Raw genomic sequence first — 22,656 nt, forward strand, 5'->3', positions numbered from 1 at the left:
TTGTGTAATTGATGGGTGGAATATAAAAATCAGTATCATAATACAATAAGCATAGACAACTCTGTACTTCATTTATTTAGCTCTCTAATTATTTGAAGATTTTTTAAAAATATGATAGCCATTCCAATCAATTTCTAAAATGAACGGAAATTAGAAACTTCCACTTCTTCCAAAACTGGATTAATGGAAACCAGATTTACCATCCTACTTGAAATGGGGAGGAAAAAACTGGAACAATAAATAAAACCAAGGTTTTCATGACATCGGACATCGAGCAACAAAAAACAGTGATCCATGACAAATGGGAAACAAATAAATAAGCCTAAGTTGATTCAGGCTTACTGCCTTCAGAGGAATTCCAGGCAGCAGCTCAGGGAGGGGAAACACGGAGTCAAGTGAACTCCCCGAATTGAGGGAATAAGCTGAGAGTCCGTAAAATCCAAGGTGGCTAGACTTTGCAAAGCAGAGTAGCAGAAAAGATAAAGCTACAAAGTGAGAGAACCCCAAAGATCTGCAGAAGATACATCCTCAAGTGATAAGCAGAATGCTTATTAGTGCATGTACGTGAGGAAACTACCTAGTTCCAGGGAAGAACCACCTGAAAGGATGAGAGAGAACAACAGCCAGCACTCATACGGGACTGGGAACAGTGCTAGTTTCCACCAACCAGACTGGAAAACTTCATAAATACCAGTGCATTGGTTAGAGGACTCATAAGGAGTCTTGCCTCAGGAAAGTGAATAATTAGTGTGCTCAGGTTCCACCTGCCAAATCAAAAACTGTCTCAACACGATGAGTTGTTTTGCACTAACTTAACTATATCACAGCATTAAATTCAAGAATATATGTCAAAACGCAAATTATACAGTACCCAATAATGTAAAGGTTATAATTTCTGATGCCCATTCAAAAATTACCTAACACACAAAGAAGCAGGTTGCAATCCATGAAAAGGACAAAAATCAATTAATTGAAGCTGACCCAGAACTGTCAGAAGTTTTAGTTAGCAGACAACACCACCTAACATTTATTATAACTGTGTTCCATATGTTGAAAAGTTAAGTAGAAACGTGACAGACACTTTTGTAAAAGACCAAAATAAAACCTTTGGAAATGGAAACAATAGTACCCATGGTGAAAAATAAACTAGATAGGAGAAACAACAGATTAGATATTGCTGAAAAAAGATTATTGAATTTAAAGACATAGTAATGGAAACTTCCTGAAATGAAACAGAACAGAAACAGAAAAAAGCACCACTGATCTGTGGGACAATTTCCTAATATTCATGTAATTGGAGTCCTCAAAGGAGATGGGAGAGAGGAGAAGAAATATAAGATGAAATATGGACAAGTTTTTCTTCCACATCTGAAGAAATATATAATATAAATGCACAGATCCAATAATCTCAATAAATGCTAAGTATATGTTGAGAGATATGAAGAAAATCACACCAAAATACATCGTGTGCAAACTGCTCAAAACCAATGATACATAGAAAATTCTAAAAGCAGCCTGAGAAGTGAGACATGTTAGGTGCAAAAGAACAAAAATAAGCATAATGGTAGATTTCTCATTAGAAACAATTAAGCAAGCAATAAATGGAGTGAAATCTTTAAAGTACTGAAAGAAAAACACTGCCGGCCAGATTTTATACTCAGATAAAATATATTTGAAAATGAAGACAAAATAAAGACTTTTTAACACATAAAAATGTAAAGAACTTATCTACAACTACTTAAACTTTAATTGATGTTCAAGAAAGTCCTTTAGGAGGAATTAAAATTACAGTAGATGGAAATGTGGGTCTACACAAAGATACGAAGAGCAATGGAAATGGTACCTATGCAGGGAAATCTATAAGATTATTTCCTTATTATTTAAATGTACTTAAAGAGTAATAGATCGTTTAATCAAAAATAATTACAATGTACTGGTAATAACATGTACAAATAAAATGTGTAACAGGAACAGCATAAGGATGGGAAAAGAAAAATGAAAGTATACTGCTACTATGTTTCTTACACTATCCATGAAGTAGTATGATATTACTGCAAAAAAGACTGTGATAAGATAAAGATGCATACTATAAACCTTAAACCAATCAGTAAAGTAATGGAAAAAGAATTATAGCTAATAAGTCAAAAAGTAGATAAACTCAAATTATAGAAATTATAATTTATCCAAAGGAAGACAAGAAAGGGATAAAATGGAAACAAATAACAGACAAAACAAAGACAAAATAAGATCATACATTTAAACCCAACCATATTAATAATCTTATTAAATTGAATTTATGTAAACACCCGATTATAATGTGAAGATTGACAGGTTTGATAAAAAAGCAAACCTATCTATATATTTTCTGTGAGAAACACTTCAAAAATAAAGACAGAGTAGGTTAAAAGTAAAAGGATAGGAAAAGATATACCATGCGTACCCTAATCCAAAGAGAAGGAAATGGCAATGTTAGTCTAAAGCAGAATACGTTTCAGAGCAAGTAGTATTAACCTGGATAGAGTCACTTCACAATTACAACAAGCTCAATCTACCCAGAGAACATAACAATCCTAAGTTGTTGTACCCTTAATAACAGAGCTTTTGTATACATGAAGAAAAAATTGATAGAATTGTAAGGAGAAATGGACAAATCTATAATTATTGTTTGAGACTTCAACACCACTTTCTCAATAGCTACTAGAACTATAGAGAATATAAGTGTATAGAAGACTCGAACAACACTATCAACCAACTTGACCTATTTGACATCTATGTGATATTCCACCCAAGAGCAACAGAATACACTTTATTTTCAAGTGCACAAGGAATATTTACTACGATAGACCACATTCTGGGCTTACCTTTTGATAAAGTTAAAAAAATTTAGGTCATAAAAAATACTTTCTCTGGGCACAATGACTGAAATAAAAAACTAATAACAGAACAGGAAGATCTCTGGAAAAATACTCAAATGTTTGTAAACTAAGCCCACGGATCAAGAAAAAATCAAAGGCGGAAATTATAAAGTATTTTGAGCAAACATAAATGAAAACACAATATACCAACATTGATGAGATGAACCTAAATCAGTGATTCTCAGCTCGGGTAATTTTGCCCACTTGCGTTCAGCGGACATTGAGTAATGTCTATAGACATTTTTGATTGTCACAATGGTGAGGAAGAGGAGAGATGCTATCGACATCCAGTAGGAAGGAATCAGGGATTCTGCTAAACCTCCTACAATGTACAGGAGAACTCCCCATAATAAAGCAGTATCCAGTTCCAAAATGTCAATAGTACCTCTATCGAGAAATTTTTATCTCTACCAATAACAAGGGAAAACGTTATAGCACTAAACACCTATATTTAAAAAGAACAAAAATCAAATAAATGAACTCAGCTTCTGCTTTAAGAAACTAAAGAATCAAATTAAACCCAAAGCAAAAGAAAAGAAATAATAAAGACTTGAGCAGAAATCATTACTTTTAATGGAAAAACAATAGGTAAAATCAATAAAACCTAAAGTTGGTTTATTCTGAAGATCAACAATATTTATAAACATCTAGCCAAACTGATCAGGAAAAAGAAGAAAGAAGACACAAATTATCATATCAGAAATAAAAGAGATATTAAAATGATAATAAGTTCATTCAAGAAAAAGTAGATACCTTTTATATATATACCTTTTACACCTATACCTATAAAATAAATTAAAATTTTTATTACACAACTTCCAAATAAGAAAATTGTAGGTCTAGATGTCTTCACTGGTAGATTCATGCAAATATTTAAGAAAGATATAATACCAGTTCTATACAAACTCCTTCAGAATATAAATGGAACTTCATCACAAATTGTGCTATGATAACATTACTCTGATACCATAACCACAACATGATATTACAAGAAAATAAATTATATTACAATATCCTTCATGAGCATAGGTGCAAAAACATCCTAAAATTATTTTTAAAATTCTTAACAGTGTTTATGTATTGGAAGACTCAATATTGTTAAGATTTCAATCTTCTCCCAAGTTAATTTACAGATTCAAGGCAGTCTCAATCAAATTGCAGCAGGCTTTTAAAGAAATTTACAAGCTCATTCGCAAGTTCACAGGAAAATGAGGGAGACTAGAATAGCAAAGCAACCTGTCAAAAGAATAAAGTTGGAGGACTAATACTACCTGTTTTCAAAACTTGTAAAGCTACAGTAATCAAGATAGCATATTATTAACCACAAAATTGACAAATAGATTTGTGGGACCGGTAGGAAGTTCAGAAATAAGCTCATGCATATAAGGACAACTTATTTTTCCCAAAAGTGCAAAAGCAATTTATTGGAAAAAGTTTTTTTTTTTCCCAGAAAATAATGCTGGAAAAATGTTCCTTTATTATTATTTTTTTTAAATAACTTTAATCCATACTTTATATACAAAAACGAATTCAAAATGGATCACAGTCTAATTGCTGGAAGACAACATGTGAGAAAATCTTTTTGACCTAGGGTAAGGCAAAGATTTTTTTGATAGAACACCAAAAACATGATTCAAAGATTTAAAAAAATGATAAATTGAACTACATTAAAATAAAAACTTTCTATTATTTGAAAGACACTGTTAAGAGAATGAACAACAAGGAATAGACTGGAATAAAATATTTGCAAATTGCATAGGCTAAAGAAATTTCATCTAAAATATATAAATAACTCTTGGAACAAATAAGAAGAAAATTAATGACTTAAACAAAAAAGGGAGAAAAGGATTGAACAGACAGTTTACCAAATAAAATAAATGGATGGCAAATAAACACCTATGGTAAAATTAAATTTATAGTTTAGGTACAGTAAGAGGTTAGCAATAATAAATAATAATAAAGTGAAAATTATAATACACTGTAATAAAAATTATGTTAATATAATATCTCAATCTCTCTGTCTCTCACACACGCACACACAAAATATCTTATTATACAGTACTCACCTATTTTTGGACTGTGGTTGACTGTGGGTAACTGAAGCCACAGAAGACAAAGCCACAATAAGAGGTAGCTACTGTATATTTCTTTCCTACTCATTCTGGTTCTGCAGAAATAGCTATAGAATAGGTCTCAGTCTCACTGGACCAACTGTGAGATAGATTTGACCAAGGTCAGTCTGTTTAATTAGATCTTGTCCTTCATAAACCTCCACTCTGATAATCATACTGATGTGTCATTATGAGCCTCCAAGTGTTAATGTCTATTCTGTCAGTATCTAATAATTCCTGGGAGCCCTGGACATTTTCCTGTTCCCATTTCACAGCTGCTCTAGTTAATGGCCATAACTCTCTTTAGAGAAGGCTTGGGACTGGCTGTAAAACATGGTCTCCACTTTATCTGAGAAGTTTAAAGCTTGTGAACTGAGGAGTGAAAACTAGCTGAGAAGCTGTAAACCCTTTTTGAAGGCTCATTAATATTAAAATTTTAATTTTAACATTTTCTGATGTAGTGAGTCAAAGTCTCGGTTTAAATTTAGTTTTGTTTAAATATTTCTTTTTATTCTCAGTACTTGGGTGATGGGTACTGAGAATAAATTCCAAGGTTTGGAGTCAGCATCATGCAATATAGTCAGGAAACAAACTTGTACATATACCCCCGAATCTAAAATAACAGTTGAAAACTAAAAAAAAGAAAATAAAAGACAAAAATGTTTCTAATATATTTATTGGAGTATAGTTAATACACATAAAGTGTACATATTTAAAATGCACAGTGTAATATTTTGACCAATGTATATACCCATGAAGCCATCACTATAATCAAGATAATGAAAACATACATCATATTTTAAAGTTACCATGTATCCCTTTGTAAGCGCTCCTTCCTGTCCCTCCTCCTTAATCCTAAGGCAACCACTGGTCTACTTTCTGTTATTATACATTTATTTGCATTTTCTAGAATATTCTATAAATGGAATCATACAGTACATACCATTTTGTGTATAGTTTCTTTCACTCAGCATAATCATTTTAAGATTCATTCATGTTATTGCTTCTATCAATAGTTCAATGCGAAATAGAATTCCACTGCACAAATATGCCATGATTTGTTTATCCATTCACATATTGATGAACATTTGGATTGATTCCAGTTTGTGGGCTATTACAAATTAAACTGATATAAACATTCATGTACAAGTTTTTGAATGGACATACGCCTTCATTTCTCTTGAGTGAAAACAATGAAAACAATAGGGACATGTTCTAAGAAATGCATCATTAGGCGATTTTGTAGTTTCGTGAAGACCATGAAGTACTTACACAAACCTAGATAATATAGCCTACCACACACCTAGGTTATGTTGTATAACCTATTGCTCGTAGGCTGCAAACCTGTACAGCTTGTCACTGTAGGGAATATTGTAGGCAACTGTATCATAATAGTATTTGTGTATCAAAACATGTCTAAACATAGAAAAGGTACAGTAAAAATATGGTACAAAATACAAAAATGGAGGCTGGGCAAGGTGGCTCACACCTGTAATTCCAGCACTTTGAGAGGCCAAGGTAGGCAGATAATTTGAGGTCAGGAGTTCAAGACCAGCCTGGCCAACATGGTGAAACTCTGTCTCTACTAAAAATACAAAAAAAAAAAGGAGTCAGGCATGGTGGTGTACACCTGTAATCCTGGCTACTTGGGAGCCTGAGGCATGAGAATAACTTGAACCCAGGAGGCAGAGGTTGCAGTGAGCCAAGATCGTGCTACTGCACTCCAAACTGGGTGACAGAGTAAGACCTGTCTCAAAAAATGTCTCTCTATATAAATGGTGCCCTTGTATAGGGCACTTACTATAATGGAGCTTTCAGGACTGGAAGTTGCTCTGGGTGAGCAAGTGAGAGAGTGGTGCGTGAATGTGAAGGCCTAGGACATTATTATACGCTAATGTAGACTTGATAAACACTGGACACTTAACCTACATTAAATTTATGAAAAAATGTTCTTCAATAATAAATTAACTTTAGTTACTGCAATGTTTTTTACTTTATATACTTTTTAAAGTTTAACTTTTGACTCTTGTAATAATATTTAGCTTAAAACACAAACACATTGTACAACTATAAAAAATATTTTCTTCCTCTATATGCTTTTTCTATACATTTTTTTCTGTATTTAGTTTTTTGTTGTTGTTAAAAACTCAGACTCAAGTGCGCATATTAGCCTAAGCCTACACAGGGTCAGGATCTTCATCACTGTCTTCCAACTCCACATCTTGTCCCATTGGAAGGTCCTCAGGGGCAATATCACTCATGCACTCTCATTTCCTATGATAACAATGCCTCTCAGACGAATACTCCTGAAGGAACTACCTGAGGCTGTTTTACAGTTAACTTCAGTTTTTAATAAGGAGAAGGAATACACTCTAAAGTAGCAGTAAAAAGTACAGTGTAGCATTACCAGGTGGTAGGAAATTTGCATTGGAGCTAACCATTACAATCTTACAGGACTGCATGATATATGTGGTCCATCATTAACCAAAATATTGTCATGCAGAACACGACTCTATATGGGGTTTGGAACTCTCCATGGTTTCAGGTATCCAGTGTGGGCCTTGGAAGGTATAGTTCACAGTAAGAGGTCGGCAGGGGCGGGGTACTATTGTAATTAGTAAAAGACGGGACCTTTAGGTTCGTCCCCTGATTCATGACTATCATGATATGAAGGATCAAGTGAAAGTTCCTCCAATCACACCCCCATCCAACTCCCTCACCAAAGCAGTAAGTCAAAAACAACACCGTGTCCCTAGGTGTATTAAAGAGATTAGTGCTACCGTCTAAGAACTGAACATCTCTGGGTACAGTTTTTACCATTTAACTTGCCCATTTGGCTGGTGCAGAGGCCAACAGGTTCTGGAAGAATGACGGTGAATTATTGACAACATAATCAGAGGTAATCCTAATCACAGATGTAGCTCAGAATGTGATATCTTTATTAGAGAAAATTAGCATAGCACTTTGCTCATGGTATGCAACTATTCTGGATATGGAAATGTCTTTTCTGTCTGGAGGGTTTCTATCCAGCACACATTTGTAGACTTACAGAAAACCATCTTCATTGTTGTCATATCTCGTCCAACATCACATCCAACTGGGATACCTTTATTGCCTGGAAAGTGCAGCAATGAGCTCTACTTACAATTCACTGATGTTTCATGTATCCTATCACCTAGAAAAACCAAGCAGTAGAATGGTCTGTTGAGAATTCATTATGGTACCAGCTGGCATGCAATTCCTTAAATATGGGATGCTGTCCTTTTGGATATGGTATGTGCCATCACCCAACCAATGGACGATGTATGGAATGCTTTTAAAATCTAACTCCAAGATTCGTAATACTTATGTTTTTATTTGAAAATGATGTTGCAGCTTTGTTTTCAAATAAAGAGGCAACCAGAGTATGCACTAAAAACTGTAGGAAAAATTACAATAAAGATATGACAGATACAAATATAGGTTATTTTTCTGGATTTTTTATAATGTTTGTGGTATTTATTAACATTTGTTTAATTTATTGTGATTTTTGTCCTCATTCAAAATAAATATTTGCTTTTACATGTAATATTGTATTTTCAGTTGTGTATTCTTTTTCTTAAAAAAGGCTTCCCAAACTCTGTAAGCCTTAAGGCTGCATATCTACCTTCACTTCTAAAGTTGCTCAATGTCACTTGACCAAGTCATTTCTCCCACCCTAACACACAGTTCCAGGCTGTCACCATGTAAAGGGTCTAGGATGGTCACTCTCCTTTGCTCTATTATTAAGGTGACTTAGGAATTTGACATTAGTTACTTTCTAGAGGATTCAAAATAGATTTTTTTAAACTGAAGTTTCACAGGACCCAAGTATTCTAAAGCACAAGAGTATGATACATAACCCACTAATAAAACTGACTTCATTTTAATATCCTGACTGGAATACTGCAGAATGATTTTTAGGTAGTTATTTATTTACTTTCAAATATAAGCCTTGTCTACATTTAACTTGTTTCCAAAATGCACGTGTGCTTTCAGCCATCAGCACCAATAATCTGGACTCTTATTAATTACTTAGAAACATTTCACATAAAATATGGAAATGCCAAAGTATTTTAAATTCTCTCTGATATAATTCGAGAGTAGATATAAATAAATGACTCCCTTTGTGATGAAATAGATTATCAAGTCCTCCAATTTAGAATATCAGAAAAACTAATAACACACACATGCACACACAAAATGCTCTATAGCGAAAACGTGTGCTTGATTGAATCAGAAATATAAAAAGGCATTTTATTCCTATATATTACAGAATCAAATTATGGATAGAATTGGATGCGTATGTGTGTAAGGAAACAGCCAAACTACAGTTCTTGTTTCCTCATCATTCTTATCTCTGCTTAACCATGGTGGGTTAATGGAGATATCTTACTGGATCCATTATTTCAATACAGATGTCACTAACTTCTCTCAGACATAGTTTAATTGCTATTAGTTTCTAATGAAATTTATACTCCTGAGGGAAAGTGAATCTCCTTCAATAAGGTTCACTAGCTCACTACAGAATACTAAGCAGCACAAATTACTGATACTGACATAATTAATAACACTGCTTGGGAAGAAATTTATTCCAAAGGATTGGCCAAAAATTAAATGTATTAGATACTATACAGAATAATATATTTTCTAACCTATCACTATTCTAATGTAATATGCTACGATAATATTGATCATTTTTCAAAACATAGACTAAGAATCCCTTATTTGCAACACTAAAATTCATAGCAAATCTGACGCCTGGATTTTGTCATAGCTGCTGAACTGGAATTTTGCCAACCGAGATATGAACAACATTGTTCTTAATGTGTAGCAGGATCAAGGGACTTTTTCCTACTGATGTTTATTTTGATAAAATGTTATATAAAATGGGAAGCCGAGTAAGATGGCTGAATAGAAGCCACCACCGATCATCTTCCCCACAAGAATACCAAATTTAACAGCTATTAATATCTTCATTTAAAAAGCACCTTCATAAGCACCAAAAATCAGACAAGTGATTGTAGTACTTAGTTTTAACTTCTTATCACTGGAAGAGGCCCTGAAGAGGATAGGAAAGACAGTCTTGAATTGTCAATGCCACCCCTCCCGACTCCCTGGCAGCAGCTGTGTGGCACACAGATGGAATTGTGGAGCCTTGTGTTAGAACTCAGTGCTGCAAACACCGGGTGGAGCTCAGTCAACGCCCATGGAGGGAGCATTTAGATCAGCCCTAGCCAGAGCGAAATCACCCATCTCATCAGTCAGAACTAGAGTTTTGTCAAGCCTCACCACCACAGGTTAAAGTGACCTGGAGTTCTAAATAAACTTGAAAGACTGTCTAGGCCACAGTGACTGCAACTCCTATGCAAGCACTAGTGCTGTGCAGTGCCTGGAGCCAGTGGACTTGGTGGGCATGTGCCCTAATGAGACACCAGCAGGGGAAGCTAAGGGAGTTTTTGCATCACCATTCCCCAAAGTCAGGCAGCATGAGTCACAGCTCCAAAAGAGACCCATTTCTTCAACTTGAGGAGAACAGAAAGGAAGAGTAAAGAGGACTTTGTCTTGCAAATTGGACACCAGCTCAGCCACAGTAGGAGAGGGCATGGGACAGAGCCATAAGGTCTACATTCCAGGCCCTAGCTCCTGGATGACATTTCTGGACACTTGCTCCCTTGAAAGGAGGGGCCCAATCTTGCAGGATTTATTACCACCAGATGACTAAAGAGCCCTTGGTCCCTGAAAATCAGCAGCAGTACTTATGCAGTACTCACCATGGGATATGGGTTTGACTCTGGCATGTGCTGACTTCAGGTTTGACCCAGCACAGTTCCAGTGATGGTGGTCACAGGAGTGATGTGTCACCCCTCCCCCAGCTCTGGGTGCTCATCACAGAGAAAGACTTGGTTTGTTTGGGAGAAAGTAAAGGAAGAATGCAAGAGTCTCTTCCTGGTAATCCAGAGAATTCTTCCAGATCTTATCCAAGATCACCAAGGCGATACCTCTGCCCATTGGTAAGAACCACAGCATTACTGGACTTGGAATGCCCCCTATTGCAGATAAAATTGCGGTGAACAAAAACTTAAATTCCAACACCGAAGTCCTTTTGAATACCTGGAAAGCCTTCCAAAGAAGGACAGTAACAAAAAGAGTTCAGACTGCAAAGACTATAATAAAATACTGAACTCTTCAATGACCAGACACCAGCTAACAATCACAAGCATCAAGACCATCTAGGAAAACATGACCTCACCAAACAAACTAAATAAGAAATCAGAAACAAATTCTGGAGAGACAAAGATATGTGACCTTTCACACAGGTAATTCAAAATAGCTGTGACGACATTTAGCTCTGTATCCCCACCTAAATCTCATATCAAATTGTCATTCCCAGTGTTGGATGAAGGGCCTGCTGGGAAGTGACTGAATCATGGGTGCAGACTTCCCTCTTTCTCTTCTCACGATAGAGTTCTCATGAGATCTGGTTATTTGAAAATGTGTAGCCCCTCCCCTTTCTCTCTTTCTTCCTCCTGCAGGCCATGTAGGATGTGCCAGTTTCTCCTTCATCTTCCGTCATAATTGTAAGTTTCCTGAAGCCTCCAGAGCCATACTTCCTGTACAGTCTGAGGAACTCTGAGTCAATGAAATTTTTCTTTGTAAATTACCCAGTCTCAGGTAGTTATTTACAGTGGCGTGAGAATTAACTAATACAAGCTGTTTTGAGAAAACTCCAAGAAATTCAAGGTAACATAAAGAAGGAATTCAGAATTCTAACAAGTAAATTTAACAGAGGAATTAATTTAAAAAATCAAGTAGAAATTTTGGAGCTGAAAAATAGAAGTTACCTACTGAAGAATACATCATGCCTATATGATGTACAAAAAGCCTTAAAAGAGGAAATCTAAGAATTATTGGTTTTCAAGAGGAGGTAGAAAAAGCTAGGTAGAAAGTTTATTCAAAAGGATAAACAGATAACTTCACCAACATAGAGAAAGATACTTAATACAAAAAGGTTATAGAACACCAATATTTGAGTACAAGAAGGTTTTAGAAACCCAAGAATATTTAACCCAAAGAAGATTAACTCAAGGCATTTAATAATCAAACTGCTAAAGGTCAAGGATAAATAAAGGACTCGAAAAGCAGCAAGAAAAAAGAAACAAGTAACATAAAATGGAGCTGCAATACACCTGGCAGCAGACTTTTTAATGGAAACCTAATAGGCCAGTTGAGATTTGCATGACATATTTAAAGTGCTGAAGGAAAAAAATAAAACTTTACTCTGGAATAGTACATCTGGCACAAATATCCTCCAAACATGAAGGAGAAATAAAGACTTTCCCAGACAAACAAAAGCTGAGAGATTTCATCAACACCAGACCTCTCCTACAAGAAAAGGTAAAGGGAGTTCTTCAAAATGAAAGAAAAGAACATTAATGAGCGATAAGAAACCAAGTGAAGATAAAAAACTCCACTGGTAATAGTATGTACACAGAAAAAGAGAATATTATAACACTGTAATTTTGGCATGTAGAATCCTGATACCTTCAGTAGAAAGATGAAAAAATGAAACGATAAAAAATAACTACAACTTTCCAAGACACAGCACATTAAAGTTTAAATAGAAAAGACAAAAAGTCTAAAAGCAAGAGGATGAAATTAAAGTGTGGAGTTTTCATTAGTTTTCTTTTCACTTGCTTCTTGTTATGCAATCAGTGTTAAGTTGTCGTCAGTTTAAAATAATGGGTTATGGAATAGTACTTGCAATCCCAAATTGAAAAACATACAATGAATACACAAAAAATTAAAAGCAATAAATTAAAACATGCCACAAGAGAAAATTATCTTCATTAAAAAAAAGACAAGAAGGAAGGAAAGAAAGAAGAGATCAAAACCCAAGCAAAAAACTAACAAAATGGCAGGAGTAAAGTTTTACTTATCAATAGTAACATTGAATGTCAATGCAATAAACTCTATAGTGAAAAGATACAAATAGGTTGAATGGATTATAAAAAGCAAGAGCCAACAAACTATTATCTACAAGAAACACACTTCACCAATAGAGACACACATAGATTGAAAATGAAGGGATATAAAAAGATATTCCATGCTGATGGAAATCAAGAAAGAACAGAAGTAGCTACACTTCTATCAGACAAAATAGAATTCAAGAAAAAAGCTATAAAAAAGACAAAGAAGTTCATTTTATGATAAATGGATCAATTCAGCAAGAGGATATAACAACTTTAAATATTTATGCACCCAACACTGAGGTACCCAGATATATAAGGCAAATCTTGTTAGGGTTAAAGAGATAGACCCCAGAAGAATAATAGTTGGAGACTCCAACACCCCACTTTCTACATTGGTCAGATCTTCCAAACAGAAAATCAGCAAAGAAACATTGGACTTAATCTGCACTATGCAGCATATGAACCTCATAGATATTTACAGAACATTTCATTCAACAACTACAGAATACACATTCTTTTTCTCAGCAAGGCCCCAAACACGTCTCAAAACGTTGAAAAAATTGAAACATTTTCTCTGACCACAATTGAATACAACTATAGATCAATAACAAGAGGAGTTCTGGAAACTATACAAATACAAAGAAATAAAACAATATTCTCCTGAATGTCTAGTAAGTCAATGAAGAGATGAGGAAGGAAATTGAAAAATTTCTCGAAACAAATGATAAGGGAAAGAGAACATACCAAAACCTGTGGGATAGAGCAAAAACAGTAATAAGAGAGACATTTATAACTATAAGTGCCTACATCTAAAAAAGAAAAACTTGAAATAAACAACCTATCAATGCATCTTAAGGAACTAGAAAAGCAAGAGCAAACTGAACCCAAAATTAGTAGGAGCAAGGAAATAATAAATATTAGAGCAGAAATAAGTGAAATTGAAATAAAAACAATAATACCAAAGATCAGTGAGAGAAAGAATTGGTTTTTTTGAAAGAATAAAAAAATTGACAAAACTTTAGCCAGAATAACAACCAAAAAGAGAGAAGACACAAATAATTAAAATCACAGATGAAAAAGGAAACATTACAACTGATACCACAGAAATTCAAAGGACCTTTATAGGCTATTATAAACAACCATATGCCAATAAATTGGAAAATCTAGAAGAAAAGAATAAATTCCTAGACACATACAACCTCCCATGATTCAACCAGGAAGAAATAAAAAACCTGAACAGATCAATAATAATAAATGAGATTGAAGCTGTAATAAAAAGTCTCCCAGTAAAGAATATCCCAGAATCCTATGGCTTCACTGCTGAATTCTACCAATCATTTAAAGAAGAACTAATACCAACCCTACTCAAACTATTTCTATGTATTAATCCATTCTCACATTGATATAAGAAAATATCCAAGACTGAGTAACTTATAAAAGAAAGAGGTTTCATTGACTTGTACTTTTATGTGGCTGGGAGCCTCAGGAAACTTACAATTATAGCAGAAGGCACTTCTTTACAGGGCAGCAGGAGAGAGAATGAGTGCAAGCTGAGGAAATGCCAGACACTCATAAAACCACCAGCTCTCATGGAACTTACTATCATGAGGAGAGCATGGGGGAAACTGCCCCCATGATCCAATTACCTCCACCTGGTCCTGCCATTGATATGTAGGCATTATGGGGATTACAATTCAAGGTGAGATTTGCATGGGGACACAGAGCCAAACCATATAATTTCACCCTGGACCCTCTCAAATCTCATGTCTTTTCACATTTCAAAACAAATCATACCTTCTCAACAGTCTCCGAAATTCTTAATTTCAGCATTAACTCAAATGTTCACAGTCCAAAGTTCATCTGAAACAAGGCAAGTCCCTTCTGCCTATGAGCCTGTAAAATCAAAAGTAAGCTAGGTACTTCCTAGATACAATGAGGAAACAGGCATTGGGTAAATGCTCCCATTCCAAGTGGGAGATTTAATAAGGCAGTCATTAAACCTTAAAATTCTTTTGACTACATGTCTCACATTCAGGTCATGCTGATGCAAGAGGTGGGCTCCCCTAGCCATGGGCATCTCCACCCCTGTGGCTTTGCAGGGTACAGCCCCACTCCTGGCTGCTTTCACTGGTTAGTGTTGAGTGTCTGCTGATTTTCCAGGCACACAGTACAAGCTGTTGGTAGATCTGGCTTTCTGGGGTCACGAGGATGGTGGCTCTCTTATCACAGCTCCACTAGGCAGTGCCCCTGTGGGGACTCTGTGTGAAGGCTCCAACCCCACATTTCCCTTCCACACTTCCCTATCAGAGGTTCTCCACAAGGGGCCCTGCCCTTGCAGAGGAGTTCAGCCTGAACTTCCAGGTGTTTCCATATATTCTCTGAAATCTAGGCAGAGGTTTCCAAACCTCAGTTCTTGTCCTTTGTGCACCTGTAGGACCAACACCACATGAAAGCTGTCAATTCTTGAGGCTTGCAACTTCTGAAGCAACAGCCTGAGCTGTACCTTGGCCCTGTTCACCCATGGCTGGAGCAGCTGGGGCACAGAGCACCAAGTTCTGAGGCTGTACACAACAGGGGAGGGGGCATCCCAGGAAACCATTTTTCCCTCCTAGGCCTCCAGGCCTGTAATGGGAGGGGCTGCTGTGAAGGTCTCTGACATGCTCTGAAGACATTTTCCCCATTGTCTTGGTGATTGGCATTTGGCTCCTCTTACTTATCCAAATTTCTGCAACCAGCTTGAAATTCTCCCCAGAAAATGGGATTTTTGTTTTCTACTGCATTGTCAGGCTGCAAGTTTTCTAAACTTTTATGCTGTGTCACCTCTTGAATTTCTAAGATTTGCTCTTTAGAAATTTCTGCCCCTGGATATTCTAAATCATCTCTCTTAAGTTCAAAGTTCCACAGATCTCTAGGGCAGAGGCAAAAAGCCTCCAGTCTCTTTGCTAAAGCATAGCAAGAATGACCTTTACTCCAGTTCCCAACAAGTTTCTTGTCTCCATCTGAGACCACCTCAGCCTGGACTTCATTGTCCATATCACTATCAGCATTTTGGTCAAAGCCATTCAACAAGTCTCTAGGAAGTTCCAAACTTGCCCACATTTTCCTGTCTTCTTCTGAGTCCTCCAAACTGTTTCAACTTCCACCTGTTACCCAGTTCCAAAGTCACTTCAACATTTTCAAGTATCTTTATAATAGCACCCCACTCTCCATGGTACCAATTTACTGTATTTGTTCATTCTCATGTTGCTACAAGGAAATATCTGAGAGTAGGTAATTTATAAGAGAAAGAAGTTTAATATTCACAGTTCTGATTGACTGGGAAGGCCCCAGGAAACTTACAATTATGATAGTAGGCACCTCTTCACAGGGTGGCAGGAGAGAGAATGAGTGCAAACAGAGTAAATGCCAGATGCTTATAAAACCATCAGATCTCTTGAGAACTCAGTCACTGTCATGAGAACAGCAAGGGAGAACCACTCCCACAATCCAATTACCTCCACCTGGTTCTGCCCATGTGGCGATTATGGGGATTCCAATTCGAGGTGAGATACTGGGGTGGGGGGGGACACATAACCAAACCATATCATCCTATAAATAGAAGAGGACGGAATACTTTTAAACTCATTTAATAAGGCCAGTTTTACCCATATGCCAAAATCAGTCATAAATGCATTGGGGAAAAAAAAAAAAAAAAAAAAAAAACTATACTCCAATATCCCTGCTGAACATTGATGCAAGAATCCTCAACCAAATACTAGCAAACAAAATTCGACAGCACATTAAAAAGATCATTGAATATGATGAAGTGAGATTTATCTAAGGGATGCAAGGATGTTTCAACTTATGAAAATCAGTCAATGTGACATCATATAAACAGAATGAAGAATAAAAACCATATGATCATTTCAATTGATACTGAAATGGCATTTGATAAAATTCAATATTCCTTCATGATAAAAACCCTCAAGAAACTGGGGTTAGAAGGAACATACCTCAACACAATAAAAGGCATATATGACAGACCCACAGCTAATGTCATACTGAATGGGGAAAAACTGAAAGCCTTTCCTCTAAGATCTGTAATATGGCAAAGATGCCCACTGTCATGACTATTGTGTAACATAGTACTGGAAGTCCTGGCTAGAGCAATCAGACACGAGAGATATAAAGGCCATCCAAACTGAAAAGGAAGAAATAAAATTATCCTTGTTTGAAGAAGATATGATTTTATATTTGAAAAAACCTAACGAACCTATTTTCCTTAAAAATTATTGGAACTGACAAGAAAATTCAGTACAGTTTCAGCACACAAAATCAACATACAAAAATCAGTAACATTCCTATATGCCAACAGCAAACAATCTGAAAAAGAAATCAAGAGAGTAACCCCATTTTAAAAAGCTATGAATAAAATTAAATACATAGAAATTAACTGAACCAAAGAAGTGAAAGATGTTTACAATGAAAACTATAAAACACTGATAAAAGTAATTGAAGAGGGCACAAAAAATGGAAAGATCTTCCACGTTCATGAATTGAAAGAATCAATATCGTTAAAATGCCCATACAACCCAAAACCATCTACATACTCCTTGTAATACCTATCAAAATACCAATGACATTCTTTACAGGAATACAGAAAAACTCTCTTAAAATTAATATGGAACTGCAAAAGACCCAGAACAGAAAAAGCAATTCTGAACAAAAATAACGGAATTAGAGAAATGACATTATCTGACTTCACATTATACTACGGAGCTATAATTACCTTTAAAAGCATAATACAGGCATAAAAACAGACACATAGACCAATGGAACAAATAAAAAACCCAGAAACCAATTCATACATCTACAGTGAAGTCTTTTTTGAAAAAGTTTCAAACAACATACATTGAGGAAAGGAAAGTGTCTTTAGTAAATGGTGCTGGGTAAACTGGATATCCATATGTAAAAGGATAAAACTAGACCACTATCTCTTGCCGTACATAAAAATCAAAGCAAAATGGATTAAAGACAAATTTAAGACCAAGCTATGAAACTACTAAAAGAAAACATTGGAGCAACTCTCTAGGGCATCCGATTCAGCAAAGATTAATTGAATAATATTCTACAAGCACAGGCAACCAAAGCAAACATGGACAAATGGGATCACATCAAGTTAAAAAGCTTCTGCACGGCAAAGGATGCAACCAACAAAATGAAGAGATAATCCACAGAATGGGAGAAAATATCTGCAAACTATCCACCTGACAAGGGATTAATAACCAGAATATATAAGGAGCTCAAAAAACTCTGCAGGAAAAAATCTAATAATCTGATTTTTAATATGGGCAAAGGATATGAATAGGCATTTCTCAAAAGATGTACAAATGGCAAACAGGTATATGAAAAGGTGCTTAACCTCACTGATCATCAGATAAATGCAAATCAAATCTACAATGAAATATTATGTCATCCCAGTTTAAAATGGCTTATAACCATGCTCACTTCGGCAGCACATATACTAAAACTGGAACGATACAGAGAAGATTAGCATGGCCCCTGTGCAAGGATGACACGCAAATTTGTGAAGCGTTCCATATTTTTCATACTGAATGGGCAAAAACTGGAAGCATTCCCTTTGAAAACTGGCACAAGACAGGGATGCCCCCTCTCACCACTCCTATTCAACATAGTGTTGGAAGTTCTGGCTATGGCAATCAGGCAAGAGAAAGAAATAAAGGTATTCAGTAAGGAAAAGAAGAAGTCAAATTGTCCCTGTTTGCAGATGACATGATTGTATATTTAGAAAACCCCATTGTCTCAGCCCAAAATCTCCTTAAGCTGATAAGGAACTTCAGCAAAGTCTCAGGATACAAAATCAATGTGCAAAAATCACAAGCATTCTTATACACCAGTAACAGACAAACAGAGAGCCAAATCATGAGTGAACTCCCATTCACAATAGCTTCAAAGAGAATAAAATACCTAGGAATTCAACTTACAAGGGATGTGAAGGACCTCTTCAAGGAGAACTACAAACCACTGTTCAAGAAAATAAAAGAGAACACAAAGAAATGGAAGAACATTCCATGCTCATGGACAGGAAGAACCAATATTGTGAAAATGGCCATACTGCCCAAGGTAATTTATAGATTCCATGCCATCCCCATCAAGCTACCAATGACTTTCTTCACAGAATTGGAAAAACTACTTTAAATTTCATATGGAACCAAAAAAGAGCCCACATTGCCAAGACAATCCTAAGCAAAAGGAACAAAGCTGGAGGCATCATGCTACCTGACTTCAAACTATACTACAAGGCTACAGTAACCAAAACAGTGATATAGACCAATGGAACAGAACAGAGCCCTCAGAAATAATACAAACATAATTTTCTCTTTTTAAAACTGACATGGTATATACATATGATTTTAGCTGCATTATTATGCATACTCGCCCACATTTAAAATACTTTACAAAAAAATTAAAGGCAAATTGCAATCTGAAAGATTTTATTTGCAATACATATTACATATTAAAGAAGATTAAATTATGAGACTACATAGGATTTTTTAAATTAAATAAAAAGTAGAATGGGAAATCAAATAAAAAAAGAGACTGAATATAAACAAGAAATTCACAAAAGAAATTTTAAAAAATAATGTGTTCAACCACTTTAGTGATCAGGAAAATGCTAATTATACTGTATGTATTGGCATATATTATATCTCATTAATTTGAATGATATTATCCAATGTTTCTAAAGGTGTAAAAAACTCTTGTAATCTATTGGTTGCTATACTTTCCTCTTCAGAAAGCAATGCACTTGGTAGCTTTTTCTATCCACTTGTACATATGCTTATTTTTTGTACATAAATGGGATCACACTGTATATACTGTTCTATAATTTTTTTTTCTGTTAATATAAAAATATAAACATTTTATAAAAACTCATATAAACTGTTGGTTGTTAGGCATCAATCTGAGGGTAATTTAGAAAAATTAATGAAAATATAAACTATCCACACTTTCTTGCCTTAGCTAATTTACTTCTATGACTCTGTCATACAGATTGTGTGCATGTACACATGATGTATGAAAAGGAATATTACAAGCAGTGTTGTTCATAATAGTAGATCATAGAAAGCAATGTATGTTTCATCCCAGGCCAGTGATTTGCTACTTAGTGGAATATTTCATGTTATACTATGGTAATTGCTGAAAAAAATAAGGTGCTCTTAAGTGTGCTGAAGTATAAAGATACACAGATATTGTTAAGGAGAAAAAGCAATTTGCAGAATCCTATGTACGATATGATCCCACTAATGTACAAATGCATATACATATGTACAAATGGAGAAAAAACGCTAAGAGTATTGCTTTCTGAAGAGGGCACTATAATCCACAGAGTGCATACAGAAAGGAAATTTTTATAGTTTATTCCACATACTTTTATAATGCTGAAAAATTTACATTGAGAGTATGTTTGATGAGCCCATTGGCTTTAGAGTATATAAAATTTTACACAAAATAGTAATATAAAAATAGCAATAGTAAGGCCACCAATTAAAAGACAGATGTGGAATATTATAGATTAATTTTAAAATGGATGGATAAATAAAGTTACTAAACACATGGAAATATTGAGGACATAAGTAGGAACACAATGAATATGTTTGAAATGAAATAAAAAGATTAGCCTTATATAATATTTTTAGAATGTAATTTTTTCAATTTTAATTTTTTAATTTTTATGGGTATATAGTAGTTATATATATTTATGTGATATGGGATATGTTGATACAGTCATATGATGTATAATAATCACATCAGGGTAAATGAGATATCCATCACCTGAAGCATTTATCCTTTGTTACAAATACCTTTTTAGTTATTTTAAAATGTACAATTAAATTATCATTGACTATAGTCAGCCTGTTGTACTACCAAATATTGATCTATTCATTCTTTCTATGTTTTTGTACTCATTAATCACCCACTGTTCCCTTTACACTCCTTACTACCCTTCCCAGCCTCTGGTAACCATCTTTCTACTCTCTCTCTCTGACTTCAGTTGTTTTAATTTTTAGCTCCTGTAAATACGTGAAAACATGTGACTTTATGTCTTTCTGTGCCTGACTTATTTCACTCAACATAAAGACCTTCAGTTCATTCATGTCGTAAATGACAAAATCTCATTCCTCTTTATGGCTGAATAGTACTCCATTATGTATACCTACCTGACACTTAGGTTGCCTCAGAATCTTAGCTATTGTGAATAGTGCTGCAATAAACCTGGGAGTGCAGATAGTACTTCAGTATACTGATTTTATTTCTTTTGGGTATATACCTAGCAGTAAAATTGCTGGATTTTATAGCAGCTCTGCTTTGAGGTTTTTGAGGAAACTCCAAACTGTTCTCCATAGTGGTTGTACTAATTTACATTCCCACCAACAGTGTATAAGAGTTCCCTTTTCTCCATATCCTTACCAGCATTTGTTATTGCCTTTTGGTTATAAGCCATTTTTTTTTATTATACTTTAAGTTCTAGGGTACATGTGCACAACGTGCAGTTTGTTACATATGTATACATGTACCATGTTTGTGCGTTGCACCCATTAACTCGTCATTTACATTAGGTATATCTCCTAATGCTATTTCTCCCTCCTACCCCCTCTCCACAATAGGACCCAGTGTGTGATGTTCCCCTTCCTGTGTGCAAGTGATCTCATTGTTCAATTCCCACCTATGAGTGAGAACATGCGGTATTTGGTTTTCTGTTCTTGCCACAGTTTGCTGAGAATGATGGTTTCCAGCTGCATCCATGTCCCTACAAAGGACATGAACTCATCCTTTTTTATGGCTGCATAGTATTCCATGGTGTATATGTGCCACATTTTCTTAATCCAGTCTGTCACTGATGGACATTTGGGTTGATTCCAAGTCTTTGCTATTGTGAATAGTGCCGCAATAAACATACGTGTGCATGTGTCTTTATAGCAACATGACTTATAATCCTTTGGGTATATATCCAGTAATGGGATGGCTGGAGTCAAATGGTATTTCTAGTTCTAGACCCTTGAGAAATCGCCACACTGTTTTCCACAATGGTCGAACTAGTTTACAGTGCCACCAATAGTGTAAAAGTGTTCCTATTTCTCCACATCCTCTCCAGCACCTATTGTTTCCTGATTTTTTAATGATTGCCATTCTAACTGGTGTAAGATGGTATCTCATTATGGTTTTGATTTGCATTTCTCTGATGGCGAGCGATGATGAGCATTTTTTCATGTGTCTGTTGGCTGTATGAATGTCTTCTTTTGAGAAGCGTCTGTTCATATTCTTTGCCCACTTTTTGATGGGGTTGTTTGCTTTTTTTCTTGTAAATTTGATTGAGTTCTTTATAGTTTCTTTTGCTGTGCAGAAGCTCTTTAGTTTAATTAGATTCCATTTGTCAATTTTGGTTTTAGTTGCAATTGCTTTTGGCATTTTAGTCATGAAGTGTTTGCCCAAGCCTATGTCCTAAATGGTATTGCCTAGGTTTTCTTCTAGGGTTTTCGTGGTTTTGGGTTTTCACTTAAGTCTTCAATGCATCTTGAGTTAATGTTTGTATAAGGTGTAAGGAAAAGGCCCAGTTTCAGTTTTCTGCATATGGCT

The 22,656-nt window shown here is 35.3% G+C and overlaps 1 non-coding gene across 1 annotated transcript; it reads left to right on the forward strand.

Annotated features, from left to right (window-relative positions):
• Nucleotides 1-18,496: 18,496 nt before the first annotated feature.
• On the forward strand, nucleotides 18,497-18,603 carry LOC114671253 (U6 spliceosomal RNA). Its single transcript, XR_003721127.2, has one exon. It is a non-coding gene; the product is annotated as a U6 spliceosomal RNA (small nuclear RNA).
• Nucleotides 18,604-22,656: the final 4,053 nt, after the last annotated feature.

The sequence above is a fragment of the Macaca mulatta genome, chromosome 11 (genome assembly GCF_049350105.2).
Source record: "Macaca mulatta isolate MMU2019108-1 chromosome 11, T2T-MMU8v2.0, whole genome shotgun sequence".
NCBI classification, from domain to species: domain Eukaryota; kingdom Metazoa; phylum Chordata; class Mammalia; order Primates; family Cercopithecidae; genus Macaca; species Macaca mulatta.